The sequence below is a fragment of the Aptenodytes forsteri genome, unplaced genomic scaffold, assembly GCF_000699145.1.
Source record: "Aptenodytes forsteri isolate BGI_AS27 unplaced genomic scaffold, ASM69914v1 Scaffold229, whole genome shotgun sequence".
NCBI lineage: Eukaryota > Metazoa > Chordata > Aves > Sphenisciformes > Spheniscidae > Aptenodytes > Aptenodytes forsteri.
In genome coordinates, this window is record NW_008795863.1 from 1,156,971 (window position 1) to 1,172,496 (window position 15,526).

The following is a 15,526-nucleotide window of genomic DNA, read 5'->3' on the forward strand; positions in this document are numbered from 1 at the left end:
AGGGGGGGTTATAGATGACCTTTAGAGGTCCCTTTCAACCCAAACTATTCTATGATTCTATAATTCTATAATAAAATACTGTTTGTTTTTAATCCATTTTTCATCAGAGTTAATCACACGAAGTTTTTCCAGATGACTAAAAACCTTATTCTCTGAAGAACTTGAAGAAAATTGTCCCAAAAGGTCTACCTTTAACAAGACGTTACCAAACTGATAATATGAAATTTTGAGCTTCTTCAACACTCTTTTTTGACTTTTCAACAACCTCGTCTGTCTCCTTTCCTGTTATCAACACAGGCCAGTTATACATTTCTTTGGAAGTTTGTAGATGGGCCATATTTAGAGAAATGTGTCAAGTATAGTGATTAGAGGCCATTTCAGTGATTTATAAAGGTTATCACATGTATGAGTGAAAGAGCATCCCAAAAGCCAAATGTATTCTAGGTGCTTTCAGTAACTTTTAAGGTTATGATTTTCTTGGCACAGTTCTTAAGTTGGCAGCAGCTTAAAGAGTGGTACCAATCATTTAATTTCAAAATTCCCACTGACATTCTGGTATCGTGTGCTTCATACAGGGACCAGACATTGGTTCTACCAGAAAAACACTTCTTGTTAAAAAAGGTTGTGTCTGTGGGAGAAAGTTTATTGCTAAAGGATTTCTCTGCAAGCCCACCTAGGACAGGCTGCAGCTAGGACTGAGTAGTACTTAAATCCACAGTAGTCATAGGAGGGCATGAAGATCCTCCCTACTCCCAGGTTTTCTACTAATAAGCACAGACGTATGGCAAGTGACTTGAGAGCATACCAGCACGTGGCCAGCCAGTAAGCTGTGGTGCCCTAGCTGAGCAGGCCAGTAAGAAGGCAACAGGGAATGAGGAACATTAGTGAGGGACCATTTCTCACATCACTGTCCCAGCTGCTTGCTCTGTTTGGTGTCACCTGAATGCTAAGTGCAGTTAAGCTGCTGCTGTAGCAACAGGACAAGCCAACAGCCCAGAAGAAATCTGGCCAAGTGAAGGCAAGTTTTAGGAGACATCTTGGTTTAGCAGCCAACGACCACACCTTGAATGTTTCTTAATTGGGATGCTTTTCACAGGTAGCAAACTCACTCCCAAAACCCTTACCCTTGATGAGCCAGAAGCATCGCTTCCCTTGGGCAAACCTGTCCTGGGGCCATGCGAGAAGGCAGCATTCACCATACGTTGTGGTATCCCATGAGCTATATCTATACCACTACCAAAAATGTACTCTGAGCTGGTCTCTGCAGATGAGCCCAGTTGGTGTGGAAAGCTCATGTGCATGTCCATAAATTGTTTTATTCTTTTGGTCCTTGGACTGTGCAAACAGCAGAAGGGGGCCAGGGAGAGAGTTATAGTTGGCCCGAGCTATAGCTGGTGCCAGGACTGTGCTGTCACTTAATGGCAGAGGGGATGGAGTCCCTGTGCCCAGGAGCATTTCCCAACTCTGCTGAGGGAACTGGGGTAGATGTAGGCTATGACATACTTAGTCTGCGGTGCCCTTCCAGAAGGACCATGCTGAGTATCTTTCAGGAATGGGCAGTAAGATATTTTAAGCAAACTCTTTTGCTTATGTGACTGTATGAAGCATATCCACATTTTGAATAGGTGTTTTTCTTTAAATACCACTTACTTTACACTGAATGACTTCAGTGAATGTTCTTCCTTGTGAAAGACTGCAGTAAAGCAAGAATTAGCAAGACAAATAAACTTTCTTCTAATTAGATTTCTATGCCACATTCCTCATCCCAGTAACTGAGTTCTACAATATGTGACTAGAATCAAACATGAACTTTTTCTTCATTCCCTTCTGCTGAGATTTTTAAACCAGCTCTAGGATTTTACTTAGTTGCATTTGATTTTATTTAATGATCTATTTAATATATACCTTTATGAATCAATTTTATGCACTTTTTTTTATTGGCACAAACTCAAACTTGTGCCTTGAATTATTCTGAAACTCACTGTCAAAACTGGGAGTCTACCTGGCTTCACTGAAATCTGTGCTGGACCAGCAAGTTCCCTTTCTGTCCACCACCCATTTGTCCCATTTGTTGCGTTTATTAAAAAAGAAGGTGGCTTCTTTCAACAAGTGCCTTTTTTTTTTTTTTTTAACTTTAGAGCATTTTTGAGATGGAAGACACCTAAAAGTGCTCTCATTTGGTTGCTGAAGACAGCTGAGAAATCAGTTCATCTAGTGCTGGAAAAAGCATTATTTGATTTACTGATGCAGGCACCACCTAATTGTGTGAGCAAAGCAAGCAGGAATTGGCCAGGCACTTTTCTTTTATGGCATCTCTCTATCATAGCATTCAATGCATTTCATAAAGTTATTAAGTATAGAGAAGATGAAAGGGAAATACCTGCAGTCCGGTTTAGAGTATATCTAAAAAGTAATATATATATATCTATCTACTAACACACAAAGAATCTTTTAAATTTCCTAGGCTTGATTCATCCAGCTTCAGTAGTTCAAAATGCCTCCTTCAGTAACTCACAACTAATGCGTTTTTTATTTGTTTTAGTGCTCTGTGATGCTCACTAAAATAAATACCCAATCACTTTAACAGTCTCCTAACTGTGAGTGCAAGAGCTATTATTTTATAATCTCTAGTTCCCAACTTCCAAATACCTTGAAGATACTGAATTGAGAGAGAAGTGAACTGCATTGAATGCTAAAAGATGGGTACGGTAGGCAAACCTAGGAACTGGTAGCTCCAGGCACCTTTCATTAAAGAGACTGTCATAGGAACAATTTAGTCATCCATTCAACGTAACCTATTTTAACACTTGGCTTAGAGTCTGTGGGGTTTTAGGCACACTTGTAGCCAGTATTGCTAATGAGGTACTTACTGCTTTTTTACCCGGGGCTTTGTTCTCTAAAAGATATGCCTCTAGTGTTTCCCTTGCAGAGTAACAAAAGAATTGCTATTGGCAGCAATTAAGAGGTTTGAATACCATTTACATTTCTTTATCTTTCAGGTCAGTGAGACACTAGCATAAGACAGTTTAAATTTAAATACTCCTTTGATTCATGCTTTTAAAGGCATATTAACTTCAATCAGAAAATAGATGACACCTGAAGTCAGATCTAGCTTCTGGTCTCATAATGAAATTCTGTGTCTCATCTTCTGTTAGTTTAGACTAAAAACTCTTCTGCCTGGAGACTTTATCTTTGCCATGTGTCTTTTGTGCAGCTCTGACCACATGTGAGCTATATGCTGGGAGGAAGCCAATACCCACTAATAAATGCACAGGCCTTGCAGCCTGGATAACTCCTTCACCCCTCCCTCCACTCATTCACAGGACAGGCACCTGGCTAAAACAATACTATGGGATACTCTAAAGCATGGAAACCTAGGAGTTTCAAGGACAGAGCTTCAAATTCAGGCTCAGGAGGAGTAGGAAACAGGACCCAAGCACAGACAAAACTTCTATTGCAGGATCTGTCACTTAATTGTTCTCAGTTCTTACTGTGTAAGCAGACATGATGGGCTAGGAAGAGATACTGCAACCCCCTTCTAATTATATATTACACAGGCAGAGCACCATTCAGTGGTCAAGACCCAAACTCCACTGGCATCTTTTTAAAGGCATGCACTGAGTTCATCAGCCCCTGAAACAGCATGAGCATGTGGAATAAGCACATACAAAAATGGCTGTTGAATCAGATCCTGGTTACAAGGCAAAAGCTGATCATACAGCTTAGTTCTGGCATGCTTTCCAAACACATACGCACAACTAGCCTTCAGGCTTGTGAGGGCTCCCCAGAGAGGGCTAAGGAACAGGCTTCTCCTCCCTGCCACTGCCACACCACTGTCTGCAGATTAATGCTAATGGGACAAAAGCAAGAGGTGAGGAAGAAGGGGAGACAAGACACTGTGGCATTTCAACTTTACCACAGTGCTGCTGCCAACTGCAATTGCTCCACACTAATTATGGTACAACTACACACATTTTGACGCCTTGGCATATTGCACTGTTTTCTTGCTCCTAAGATTATCATGCATAACAGTAATGGAAAGCAGTGAAGAAGATCCAGTAAGTTCAGAAATCTTATTAGAATAGCAAGAAAAAAATTAATTCTGTGAATGTCTTTATCCCACAAGTGCAATCTGTCATGCTATTCAGGCTACTCCACATAAGTCCAGAAATGAAGAGCCATTCAGACACAGGAAGCAGAAACAGGATAGATGGTGAAATCAGCAGCCAAAAAAATGTTCTGAGACATCTAGAAGTTGCTGCCTGGCATTTTGTTTGTTTATTTGTTTGTTTTGTTATTGTTACTTTTTTCCTGAATAAAATGGGGGATTCACACAGCAGATGTGGGAGGCAGCAGAAGAATTCAATGATCCTCTGGTATGCTGCAATGTTGTAAGCTCAAATGATACATAAAGCTTACAATAAACTCATTTATTTTCAGACAATTATTTTAGTCCAGGTTGGTTTATTCATATTTAAGGCAAAAAACACAGATTTATATAAAATATCATTCCAGTTTTATTGCTGTATTTATAGACATATTATAAAATGATTGAACTGTTTGAATGGTGGAGATGAATAGCACATAGCTATACATATAATAAATAATAACAGCATATAGTTTTATATAGGTTTGTTTAGTTTTATATTTATAATATATATACACCACAATTTTATGTAGTAATAGATAGTTATATGCATATAGCTAAAGGTAAAATCTTTCCATCCTTGTTTTAGTATAAACCACTCTTTCATACATACTAAAAGAAAGGTGGCCAAATTCGCTTCAAAGCTCATTTATACAGAGGCCTTGAGAGCAGCCCTAGATGACAGAATGGTTAAACTTAGATGCCTGCCAGTTCTTTATCTTCTTTATCACTAGCATTCTTGTCTTCGCAGTGAAGATACAAAAGGAGGAAACGTACTATAAATAAGACGTGAAGTTAAAGATAAGACATACAATCACTTCCCTAATACATACTCCAACCTGACCTTGAATAACTCAAGATCGGTCTCTCCAAATATTACATAGATACAATATTTTTCTATCTGCCAAAGGGATTAAGAAGTTGATATTATTAAGGACATAGTTATAAATCTCTTCTTGCTGACTATTCACATGCAGAAAAATTTCCAGCGTTCTCTGTGTCCATCAGGATGTATGATCATACAGCTGGATCATAACACTTATAGCTAACAGCTTTTGAGAGTTAAAATGGAACAGAACATTCACGTTCATAGCCCTGACCCTGCTCATTGCTCGCACAAGATATTGGTCTTATTAATAGGAAACAGGATGTGTGCCTGGAAACCATAATTTAGGAGAAATGCAGATTTCCTTTTTTGTAGATAATGAACTGGGTTATTGGTAAAAGCAGCTTCTGGATGAAGTATATCTTCCATCGGGTGGAAGACTGGGAAGTCATTTGGCTGAACAGAGCAAAATAGGAGGTCCTAATGCAAGGCTGAGAATAGGAGAAACTAGCTGGGAAGCTGAGGAAGTATAAAGGAAGGGAAATCAAGAGAGAGGCTTGTAAAAAGCACAAGCAGAGAGAAAGGAAGCAGAAAGGAGCAGTAACAAAGCTGCAAGCACGGAGCAGTTGGGCAAAGCTGAAAGGCGAGAGGTAAACGTTTTGCGCTTGCTGGGGAGAACAAGAGGAAAACTGTAGGAGTTAGCCTAGGGCTTAACTGAGGAGAGAAGCTTTCAGCAAGGTACCTACATATGTATGCATCTCGGTATGTGTCAGCATAGGTAACTAGACACAAAGACAAAAACATCAGGGATCTGAGCATGGACATCTGAGCTGAAGAACAAGGGCGGAGGATGAGATTATTTCTGGCCTCTGCTTAGGGGAAATTAAGTCAAATTGGATGAAAAACTTTGCAGACAGGGTCTTCAAGCATTTCAAGCATGAAGATATGTAATTATCACAACAGCCAGATATTATATGTTCCCGCTTAACACTGTGGACTTGATCAATTGAAGAAATGTTTCTAAGGTTCACAACTGTAATTTTCTGTACTTTTCTGAGTTAAATTTCTGAACCATTTCTGAACTTCTGAATGGAACATTTAGAATACAATTTTATCTTTGCAGAGCAAAATTTACACTTTCAGTCTCTACTCTGAATAAGAAAAATATTTTCTATTGAACATTTACTTCCTTTTTTGAAGACTAACTTCAACTCAAAACACATCTGTTTCAAAGATAAATCAAAGATGCAGCAGCAGCTTGTGTTCAAATGAAAACACATGTATACATATTTTTTTTAGCCCAGACTTGAGGATCTTTAGGGTTTTAAGGCCTCAGTATTTAAAATAACTTCAAGACTGTGATATCTACAGGCAAACCTTATGGTGTTTTGGTTCTCTGTGCTTTTTTCTTTTCTTTTTTACCTAGTCTTTTTAGCTCAGCAGTAGGCATATTTATTTCAGAAAGCCTGCTCTAGCTAAGTTAGATTTTTAAAGGAGAAAAAGACTTTGGGAAAGCCAAGTCAGTGATGATTAAACTTTAGTGGTAGTGAGGCAAATCATGGCGTGCATGGAGCGCTGCCTAAAGCCTGATGATGAGATCAAAGCTGTGGAATACCTGTGTGGAGGTTTCAAGAAACTAAAATTGGAAAGGTTTATGACCTTAACGCTGTGGGTGTCCAGGTCAAGAAATGTAGTTAAAGGTACTTATTTCTAGCCCCAAAAGGTAATTTTTCATAACGTAGTGGGGGAAGGAACGAGTCAGCATGTGGTAATGAGGAACAATAAGTTATAGCTCATACCTCAGGAAATACAGGATTAAAGAATAGTGTTGAAGGGCAATGGAAGAACCAAACTGGGAAAAAGCATGAGTGCCATTGCCCCCACAAGCACTGCAGCTCACACGTTGTCGTGTGCTGTTGGCAAGCCAGAAGCTATCAAGTCTTGTCTTTCAGATGAGTTTCTCAACAACGCTATGATTTCTTTCCAGAAGAAATTTGAGGTTATCATAATTTAGGATTTCATCTTGCAATCTTGAGCACTGTTTACTTATTTGACTCTAAATTATACAAAAAAATATAACTATACTGTTTCTACTACACTTGCAACTCCTTGGCACAGCAATGACTCAAAGAAAGATCACTAACGTATTAAATGCACTGAAGTACATACTGGATACAGTGAAATCTTCTGCCGCTATGCTATAGGTCATCAGGCTACTATTAGCCTGTTACATCCAGTTGAGGATGTAACAATTAACTTGGCATACAGCAGACCTCTGCAGAACAGTGTCATCGTTTAACCCTGGCTGGCAACTAAGCACCACGCAGCCGCTCGCTGACTACCCCCTCCCCACTGGAATGGGGGGGAGAATCAGAAGGAAGGATAAAAGTGAGAAAGAAACTCATGGGTTGAGATAAAAACAGTTTAATAATTAAAAGAAATCATAATAATAATTTTAAAAAATTATAAGGAAAAGAGGAAAAAGAAAACAAAGAAAAAGGAAAATAAAACCCAAGAAATACAAGTGATGCAAATGAAAACAATTGCTCACCCCCAACCGACCGATGCCCAGACAGTCCCAGTCAATTGGGGTCAGCTGTCCCGGCTGTGTCCCCTCCCAGCTTCTTATGCACCCCCAGCCTACTCGCTGGTGGGGCAGCGTGAGGAGTAGAAAAGGCCTTGACTCTGTGTAAGCACTGCTCAGCAGTAACTAAAACATCCCTGTGTTATCAACACTGTTTCTAGCACTAATACAAAACACAGCCCCACACCAGCTACTATGAAGAAATTTAACTCTATTCTAGCCAAAACCAGCACAAGCAGTCACTGTTAGAATAGAGCTGAAATCCTGAGAGGAGGAGCGCTGTTTGGATGGATTTTGAATTTGTTTGTGATCTCTTTGTTTGTAGTGATTTTTCTAGCAAACACACACACAAAGAGCCAGTCACAACTCAGTGAGTGTTAACCCAAGAGCGAAAAGCCTTCCACAGTACAAGGGAGTCAGTTCTGTACTGAGACAGTTTAGGTCCTAGAGGTCATCTGTATGCTTTTCTTTTCAGACTGGAATTTAAACAGTGTGTAAGATTTGTGTTGGTTTTCTTCACACAGGTGTATTCAACCACATAATGATTCATGTACACTAGCTCTAGCACTGGGCTGGTCTAAATGACATTATTTATCTCACTTAATCAGGAAACCCACCTGTCCGAAAAACTCAGTTAAAACAGCTGTAGATTTTGAATACTTAGTACCTGATAAAGAATAGCTGGCAAGCAAGCCAGAGAGCATTTTTGCAGCAGTCAGCCAGTATTCTACACTCATTACCCAATTCAAGCAAATGTTGGTCCATTCATTGAGATTTCTCAAAGAGAAAAAGCAGCGCAGTTTGCTGATAAGTACATCAGAATGTTTATCTAACAGCCCCAAATTGCAAAGGATGCACATTTCTCTAGCTCATTTCATCCACAAATGTTTCAGCACCATTGACCTACCTAGGCTTTTAACAACAAATTCACAGTATCTGGAATTCCATTAAATCAGTGGCAACCCACTTTGACTCTGTTTATGTCTGATTTCTTCCAGAGACGATTCAGATACTGAGAGTAACTTTCACTTTAATGTTTGTTTTTGATACACATACAAGCTCAGTAGTTCAATCTCTCTTCTGCCTCCTAAAATTTCCCTGGTAACAAATATTTTCATTTCTGTCTGGTTTAAAAAATACAGCTTGTGTTCTTGGAAGTAGAAAGAGTACATGGATCCATCCTTAGTGAAGTGTTTGCTCTAGGTGTTTCGATTTAATAATTCAGTCAATTGGAACTCTCGCTTTTGAAAATGTAAATAAGATCAGTCACTGGCACCTGAAATAAACTCCTTGAGCCTTTCAGTGTTTTAAAGGAGTCACCTTCTTTCAAGAAATTTGATTGAAATTCACATTGCAATATGTGATTTCACAGCCCAAGTTGTTTCAGTGAAAAGTAAGAGCATAATCCCCTCTTCTCTTCATTTTTTTGCCTTCACTTGTTTCCACACTCTTTTTTTGCCCCCACTTCATCCACAGATTTCCTTTTTAATAAATCATAAATATCTCTTACAGCACTGTGCAGAGCAAGATGACATAACTCATCACCCCTCTAAGTATTCAAATAAAACAGCTGGAGCATTTACCTATTGAGCATTTGTTAAAAAAAAAAAAAAAAAAGGGTGGGAGGCTTGTGAACAAACTAAACTACAAATCATTACTTCTTTTTAAAAATTATAAAAAAATCAAGATTTTATATTTTTTTTCTTTTCACAGTTTCTCCCTTCCCCTTCATCAAACCACAAACTTTCAAGCAAAAAATGCTGTTTGTGATGAAAAATATATTAGTCAAAATGCACTAAAAATGATAAAATTTGAACTTAATTTATCAAGTAGCTAAAATTGCAAAAATGCAACAAAATAGAACAAATTTCAAAGAGAAATTGACTCTTTGACCTGAATAGTTTATGGTTTGCTTAAGCTATGGGAGATTGAATTTCCCCTTCTACCTGAGAGAATTTGAACCATGATCTCCCATCTCCACCAAGAAAGTCTTAAATATACCCAGCCCTATCCAGAGGTACAATAAAATTTTCCCCACTTCTTCTTACTTATGCCCCTGAAGATGGCTTCATTTTCCACAATTGGGAATTCACCTAAAGTTGATCAACTGTACCCTAATGGAAGAGTCATTGCTACTGAAGTCTATATTACATATTCACTGATCATGAAAGGTAGTGAGCTGAAATATGTACTTCACCGACAAATATTTTTCTGCTTAAGAAAGCACTTATTTTCTTAGTTCACTAAGTTTATTCTTTTCACATGCTCCCTTTGCATGTACTTCAGCTTGGCAACCTGATGGTCATCTTCAGTAATGATATTCACTTACTTAGATTTCCTCAAGCAACAAATTTATTCACTGGTTTTAAGCTGTGCAAAAACAAAATAAAAAGCAATACTGCAGTGTGTCAGTATCCACTTATTGGACAGTACTGGTGAGAAATGCACATCCCGCTCACAAGGAATAAAAATTCATAATGTCGCTGAAAATTAAGGTTAAACTAATAGTGTTCTGGAGCTTTTTCTTGTTCCCTCTTAACTGCTTCAGATGTGAAGTTCCATGGCTCAGATAGAGCTCAGCCACCTTAGTTACTTGTAGGTCAATTTGTCATTATCGAGTCTTATCAAGAGAAAAATACTTCCGTAATGTTTCTCCACCTAAGAGTGCTTACACAATATTCCCTAGCCAGATGAAATTCTGACCATGACTTACAGCCACCCAGCCCAGTGCTAAAGGTGGCAGTGTTTAGCCCCTGGTCTTCACTGTAACCTTTAATAGTTATCTAGTAATTGTTTTTTGCTGCAACTATTCATTTCCTAATTCACTCTCTCCTTCACATTTCCTTCTGAGGGTCCCAGGGGAGTTCTATACCTTTAATGGAGACAACAGTCCCATCTCCTCTCTAAATTTTAGAAAAATTGCTTGTTAAGCTGTGTCATTGTCTCTCTGTAGCATCCTTGGTTCTTCTAGAAAATAGTATCTCTATGCTGGACATTTTATTACTCAGTTCTGATCCTGGATTAAACAAGTTAGTGACATAGAAAGCAACACATCTATCTTTTATCTTTGTTTCCTGGTTTCAGCAAACCAAAGGGTGATTTCTTCATGCAAAAATGTCAGCAAATATCACGTATCCTCTGTATCCTCTTCTCTGTACCTTTTCTCAAATATGCTTCACAATACTGAAATAAAATAATCCATTCACAGATCAGTCCATGTCACCTTGGGTGCCTACGTCTGAATATCACTGTCTCTCTCCATCAGCTCTCTTCATGCAATCTTGCTGAATCAGTGGGTAGAAAATCCAGATGAGTAAGCCCAGAAATTGGACTAAGCAAAGTGAATCAGGATGGTGTCTGAAAAGTGGTGTATTCCAGATGACCAGAGTCTGTGCAGACTTTGTACAACCCTTCCTGCTTCCGGACTGAAGCTATTCACGAGCCCACTCTGTGGGAATGGTTTACCCGGTAGAAGTCTGCCGTTCAATAGGCCTTTGCTCATTCTACAAGCATTTGGGAAATATGCTGGAGGAATGGATTGCTACTAGATGTAGTGGAGGAGTTACCAGCAAACATGACTGAAAAAGTCTTAATCAAGCTCTGATGTTTATTTCACGTTGAAGAAACACTTGGATTGAATTAATGTATAGTGAAAGCAGCCTTGGGAACCGGAATACTGTAACTTCACCAAGTACTCTGTGCCTGTCCCACAAAGCCTGATGCTGCCACCATCCAACAACAGCTATATGATTCAAAGATGTTTTTTCACTGGAAGTAAAAGTGGGCTTTAATTTGGGGAAATAACATGATAATCTGGATTTATTTTATGTTTTGGCACCAAATCACATACTTTCAGCCTGCCAAAATTCCCCATCTATAGAAGAAGAAGAATTCCTTTTGTCTGTTCCCTTCCACTCACCTACCCCCCAATTTAGACCATGAGGTCCCTGGGCTGCTTGAATACGCAAAATTGAACATTACAGGTAGAGATAAAGGTGTTTACTCGAAGGATTACATCAAGTGTTGGCTTTGTGTGGCTGCTTTGTAAAACATATTTAGCATAGAACATTTTATCACATTGCATATCTCCACGCTATATTTTCAGCCTTCTTACCAAGGCAAAATGCATTACGGTTAGCAATGGCTGTGAATTCCTAAGTTGGATTATTCTTTTTCAGCAGTATAGTTTACACTGTTCTCTAATAATTTGGGCTGACTGTCAAGAAAATACGGAGGCAGAGCAATAGCAAGAGTCGTGTCACTATAGTGCTCAATAACATCATTATCTCTTCAGCTATCTTTCAAGCTTATTTCCCCTATTTTTATGCTCACCCCATATCTTTTCCACCTAAAATAACTCAAGAGCTTGCATTTTGCCTGGCCCCACCGTGTTACTTTTTTATAACTAGAGCAGCACAAAATAACTGGAATAATTCCTGCTGCTGTGTCTCTGTTTCTATTTCCTTCTCCTAATGAGAATTTTAAGTTGGAATTTAGAAATGTAGTAAGAAAAACACAGAGAAAAATTCTACTGACTGAGCCAGCTGAAATTAGTAGATATTACTGTGAGTACAGAAATATCTTCTTTAGCAGAGTTTCTGTTAATGGCCAAGATTTTACACACTGTTTAAGCCACTGTTCCATTTTGTAGTTCAATTAAGCAAAGGTTTGCACGTCCTTACTCATATATGTAAGATCGGACTAATGCACTGTTCTGTTTGCATCCTTTGTTGATAAATCAGCTGTGCAGGGTCCAGCCATTTCAGAATGTAATAGCACGTTTTATCAGTTGAACTAATCAGAACATATTTTCTCAGTACTGAAGTATTTGTTCATTGTGTTAAACATCGTATCGATTACAAGACTGTACATCTCATGCAAAAGACTTTTAATACTTTGATCCCTTCAGACTCGAATGGCCTTACTCCTTGTTTCCTTAACCATGCTCTGCTGAATCTCATGCCAATCCCCTCTCTCCATCTCACAGTTCAATTTAGGAGCTTTAGATGTCGCAATTTTGATTTTTTTTCCCCAAGGCCAAACATTTGAATGAAAAGGACCTCTGAGAACTTGAGCCACTATAAAAACTAACTTTATTACTATTCATACTGAATACTGCTACAATGATGGTATGAGCACTCTTTTAGCTGCATTAGTCTATTCTGATTTGTAGCTGAGCACAATCAATAAGCCCCAGACAGGTTGCAATTCTTCCTGGTCCACAGACACGAGATACTGGACTGAGATGATCTTGTCAATTAAAAAAAAAAAAAACAAACCAACTTTGACACTCTCGGGACAATGTCTCAGCTTCCATAAAGTGCTTTGTACTGTGCAGACAGTTTGAGAAGTACTGCTGCAGCAATACCAGCTCTGGCTTTCAGGACATCACTGCATACATAATGTGGCACTCATCTGAAAGCAGTAGACCAGGTAGGGGTATTGCTTTGGTTTCGTGGTGGTGGTGGTGTTGCCAAACCAACTTTGACACTCTCGAGACAATGTCTCAGCTTCCATAAAGTGCTTTGTACTGTGCAGACAGTTTGAGAAGTACTGCTGCAGCAATACCAGCTCTGGCTTTCAGGACATCACTGCATACATAATGTGGCACTCATCTGAAAGCAGTAGACCAGGTAGGGGTATTGCTTTGGTTTCGTGGTGGTGGTGGTGTTGTTATTATTGTTGTTTTATTTGCATAATTTGGAGTCAAAGTCCTTTCTGCCCTACCACCTCCAATATGCATCCTTCTTTTACTGGTAAACTCTGCAGCTGCATGTAGGTACTGGCAGATTGCAAAATACAGAGTAGGTTAACTTAGTCTCTACAAAAGAAAGCAAGGCAAAGAGAAAAAAACAAATTAGAAAACATGGGACTGTGTTTTTATATCAGTTTGCCAGATGTGATATCTTAAAAAAGAGCTGAAACAGATGATCTCATTGTTCTTCAAACTTCAGTGGTCTACTGTTGGTCTGTTTTTTTCCTTGATTGTCTTCTTTTTAAGTTTTTCTTTAAACTTTAAAGACTTTAGTCCTTAAGCTATCCCAGCACTGCTTTGTGTGATACAGTAGGTTATCAGTGATGACAGTTCTGCATAGATATGATGTAGAAGTTATTTAGTGGGACTCCACTCCACATATTGATAAAAAATAAAACTATTGAGAAATTGAACCTAGATGTTAAAATATAAAGAAATATATTTTCAAATAAACTAACCTGGACTTTACAATCAAACCTAGAATTCTAGTATTTGAAAAATCAAAACAAGGCACACTCTTTCAGGAACAGGCACAACTCACACTAGCAACAGATAACAACACCTCAATTTCCCTGAACATACGCCCCAAAACACCAATGCATTTACATAAACCAGAAATTTCCACTTTTGGGCTAGGTGCATTTGTAAGTGGTGACGGTTCAAAAGCAGGGATATAAAACAAGGACTTCCTTTTTTAAGATTCTTCTTACCAATCGTCTTTGCAGTAGTCCAGTAATATAGCCTGCTAGAAAAACAGAACATTCACCAGGGAGCTCTAAGGTCAATTCCCAGCTCCTGATAAAGTGTGATAAACCCAAGAAAACTTCCAGCTCACTAGGGATAGCATGGCAAGTTAACTTTAAAATTAATAAATCACTGCTCTAACTGGAAAAAAAAAAATCCCTTCATACACAATCCTACTTGCCCTTGGGCAACTAACTTAGAACAACTCTTAATTAAAAGCTTTTTTTTTTGTTATGGAGGGGCTTAATAGAAATACTTCATCTAAAACAGAAAACTGTTTATAGATATATGCATTTTAGAAAACAGATCTTCTTGGGATTTTCAATTTTCTGGTGGAGTAGAGACATGAGTTCACATTCCATACTGCAGAAATACTGGAATATGTTATGACTGGCTAGATCTCTTAATTGGACATGGTTTAATCTTTGTGAATATATCAGATATATCCAAGAAAACAGGTTAACTTAGTAAGTAATTTCATTCACAGTGCCTGAAACTTTAAAAAAAATGTGATCTATTATGAGCAAAGTACATGGATAAGCTGGAGACTAACAAAGACAAAGCACAGCAATTTAAGTCTCTGCTCCCATCCCACTGCTTTTTATTTATTTATATATTTACAGGGGGTATGCTCTATACTACACAGCACTGGAATAGCTGAAGGAAACAAACATAAAAATCACAAATGTTCTTCTAATAGAACAAAGTACCTTATTTCAAAAAATAATGATGATTCTTTAAGTATCAAGGGACCAGTCTACCAAGATCAGTACTCTGGATCCTGGAAGGCATGTATTTATTTTGGTAAAGAGTGCCAGTTTTCCAAAACCATACAAGTATTCCCCAATGAATCTGTAATATATCATGATGACATGTCATTGTGTAAACCAAGATGAAAGGTTAAAAATTACATTTTCAAAATAATCAGATTAAAATTTATCTGCGTTTAGGGCTGTAAAAGAATAATTCAGATATACTCAGCTTATTTTGCCTCATGAAGCTTAGATGGTATAAATTTCTATGGGGATTCAGAAGAAGGGTTAAGACCCAAGATAATCTTTCTGTTGATTCAAATTCCTTATTTATCCCCCTGAATAAAGTGGCAAGGTTTTGCAATGCCTCATCAGAGATAAGAAGACATCTGATCTCAGACTAAGTATGTAACTAGAGCTTGTTGGGAATTTTCCAACACAATGCCTTTTCACCTGAAAATGAAGTTACATGAAATCCAGAAATTATCAGAAATTAATATTTCCCCACACACACCCTGAAAAAAAGACCTTCTGGCACTAACAAAACAGAAAGAAAGTGAAAAATGTCTGCAGGACCCAAGCTAACTCCACACAGAAAGCGTGTTTGAGATTTGGAAGATTTCATCCAATCAGCAACTTCAACTTCCACCTTGAAAGTTTTAGCGCTCTCTCTCTCTCTCCGCCCCCCCCCCCCCCCCCCCCCCCCCCCACTGTGTTC